A 3,805-nucleotide genomic window follows, 5' to 3' on the forward strand; every position below is an offset into this window, starting at 1 on the left:
ATTCAGCTGCCATGAGGAGATAAATAATGTAATGTTAGATTGTTCTGGGCAATTGTATAGCGCAATTACTGTACTGCGCAACGGTTTCTGAAAATAGCAATTATAGCAATTACTGGTTTGCTTGGATTCTTGATGACACCTTTTACTTCCTACTTGACAAGAGAAAAGATTAAAACCAAATGCGTTGAACATTATGACAATTTTAGAAACCACAAGTTCTAAATATTGGTTTCAAATTTTAGCTCAAGGCCAGCAAATTCTGGGAAGTGGGATAAGTCAATTATATCAATCCCAATGTTCAACTGGTATTTATTTCATCGGCACCGAAAGGATGAAAGACAAAGTCGACCTCGGCGAAATTTGAACTTAGACCGTAATGACGGACGAAATATCGCTATGAATTTTTCCTGATTCGCTAACAATTCTTCCAGCTCACCATCTTACAATTTCCAAATATTGCAGTATCATTGCTAAAAATAAAAAATTCTGGATACTAACGTTATTTTTGCCTTTCATGCTTCCAAGGTCTGTAAGGTAGATACTAGTTAAGTACCGAGATTAATATTTTCGACTGTTCTCCACTCCTTGAATTTCCCGACCATGTGATTTTGTAAAAGATAATAATAGCTCTTTTGTATGATACGCTTGGTTGCATTGGTAGCAGGTGAATATGCACATACCTTTGCCCTGCTTACAGGTGGGTTGTTTGTTCCAGAAACTTTTGAAGCTTCGCTAAACCAACAACGGACCTACACAAAACTTGTTATATCAACTATCAATAGCTATCAAGCAATAGCATAAGAGTAAAGAATCTAGCCACAACTAAAGTAATACGTTAACACACCTATGCAATATCTATACACTTTATTCATGTGTGTAAATTTAGGAAGTTATTAGCAGTTATTCGTTTATATCTGAAATTCCTATTTTTCTATGCAATCTCTTTGAACTGTTTCATAATTCAAGACAGGTTGAAATAATTTCGAACCACTTATAGCAATTGAATGGCCTTGGCAAAACCGTATCACATTTCCCATTTTGACCACTCCTTAAAACAAGCTACTTTTAAAAATTTTTTGTTTGGCTTCGGCAAAAACAAATAAATATATTCATTTTTCAGATCATGGAGCAATCTGCATTTGATAAAAAGAAATATTAGCATAAATTTCCTGTATAGGAAAATAACTCACATACCTACAAACACTTTTCTGTGCGTGCACTCATACACGGACGCACACACGTAATCAAAAACATTCTAAATAGCTTAATTTCCAAGCTGAAAGCATTTCACTTCAACTAGACAAATAACAAGCCTTTGAGAAAAGTATGACAGATCATTAATCACACTTGTTTCTTCTCTATCTCAATAATAAAGGATATTTATTTCAAGCTTTAAAATAACCTGTTTTATTTCATTGTCCGTCCTGTTGATTGGAAATTATATCTCAGTCTAGTGGCATTCTAAAATTATCACTGTTGTTGTTTGGTTTAGTGTCGAGAAGACCTTTGCCCAGAGTCACTCCAGCTATGATTCTTCAGTGATTTTGGAGGTGGGCAGGGATGGAGATTATTTTGGTTACCTTATTTAATGTGTCATTTCCCTTTTTTATGATGTCGGTGTTGTGATTTAAGGGAAATTTGACTGCTATTCTCTGCATATCGAGCTAATCCTTATAGAAGTAACAAGAGGCGTACAGTTGAAACTAGAGAAGCAATAAGTGATGTTGTGGTGGAATGACATATATATACTTCAATGAGCGAAAGTGAGAACTTAGCCTTCTTCAATACACAATAACTATACGCATCAAGGAACTCACAAATACTCAACGTCACAATCTTTGATGACCTACCATCATGATCTGACTTAATATATTTAACATTGATGAAATTGCTCCACAGACGTAGATTCCTTCTCAGAGCGCATCCCATACAAATATCTAACCTCTGTCTAAGCTTACGTAAGATCTACCGGAACTGGCAGAAGAACTTCAAGTTAGCCAGAAAACTGCCTGCAACCATTTGCATGCGACCGGAAAACCAAAAAAGTTCGACAAATGAGCACCACACGATTTGAATGAAAATCAGAAAATGCGCAGATATGAAATTTGCTCTTCTCCTCTTCTCCGTAACCAGACCGATCCATTTCTCGACCGTATTGTAACTTGCGATGGAAAGTGGATTCTATACAATAATAAAAGACGTCCTTCGCAGTAGTTGGACCAAAACGAAGGACCGAAAACCTTCCCTAAACGCGAGCTCTTCAAAAAAAGGCAACGCTGACTGTTTGGTAGTGTACTGTTGGGATCATCCACTATAACTTCTTAAAACCTGGAAAAACCATTACTGCAGGAACATACCGGAATAAACAAACTTGTAACTCGTAGGCAAAAATGTGTTGATTGTAATGGTACTTACTTTCATGAATAAAATTACCGCATTGTTGAAATATATTGTGATGAATTTTATTTTTCAAAACGTTGCTTACTTTTTACTCAGCCTGATACAATGGATTCATTTTGTCCGACGCTCTGACAATTTTTCTAATTCACCACATTAGACTAGTCTTTTATTTTATCCAATCTGGATACCGTAACGTACTTAATCTGACACTCTAATGATTCTCCAGGTTCTCCACCATCATATTATAGTAATATGCAGGCGTGACTGTGTGGTAAGAAGTTTGGTTCTCAACCATATGATTCCAGGTTCAATCCCACTGCGTTGTACCTTGGGTAAGTGCCTTCTACTATAGCCTCGGGATGACCAAGGCCTTGTGAGTGGATTTGGCAGACGGAAACTGAAAGAAGCTCGTCGTAATATACAGGGTGCGATGGGGTATTTGAGAACATTTCGTTTTTAGTTCATTACACCTTCAAATAATTTAAAGTGTTATTTTTTTTTCAGATAACCCTTTCAAGATATGCTAACTCAAGAAATGAAAAGACAAGCAGTCATAGTTGCTATACATGCAAACCACAATGATTTAAAAATTAGCAACTTTCCAAATGTTGCAAGATCATTTGTACACAAAGTTCTGTTGGAACTGGAGGAATGTGATGGCAATATTTCACCTGTATCAAAAAGGAAACAAAATCATTCACAACGCTCAGACACTAAAAGGACACCAGAATTTATACAACATGTTTAACACATTATCGATGAAAACCCCAGAAGATTAATGAGTAGTCCATTGCTAAAATACTTCGGGTGTCAGAGTGGACTCTCAGAACTGTGGTACATCGTGACATTCGATACGAGTCCTATGTAATGAGGAAAGGCCAATTCGTGTTTGCAAAGACACAAGAAAACTGTCTCATCCGTTCAAAATGGTTACTTAACAAAGTGTAAAACCCTCATGAACAAGGTATGCTTTGGTTTTTCTCTGACGAAAAAAGCTTTGGCCATGTTCAAAATTCCAACAGAAGAAATGACAGGTGTTTATGTGCAGATCCTTATGAATTACCCAGAATAATGCACACGAAATTTCCAGCAACTGCCATGGTTTTAGGAATCGTGAATAGCGAAGATCATGTGATGCCTCTCCACTTTTTTCCTTGATCAAAATAAGCAATGAAGTAGTAATGCAGTACGAGGTGTGCGGATAATACCGAACTGATTGGGTGCTTCAAGTTAAGTACTTAATTCAACTGAGCTTTAATTATATATATATATATATATATATAAACTTATACATCCATTTGTTGTTTACACCACCTGTCTTCGTCTCTCTCTCTCTCTCTCTCTCTCTCTCTCTATATATATATATATATATATATATATATATATATATATATATATATATATA

Source organism: Octopus bimaculoides, chromosome 9, assembly GCF_001194135.2.
Source record: "Octopus bimaculoides isolate UCB-OBI-ISO-001 chromosome 9, ASM119413v2, whole genome shotgun sequence".
In the NCBI taxonomy this organism is placed as follows: Eukaryota; Metazoa; Mollusca; class Cephalopoda; order Octopoda; family Octopodidae; genus Octopus; species Octopus bimaculoides.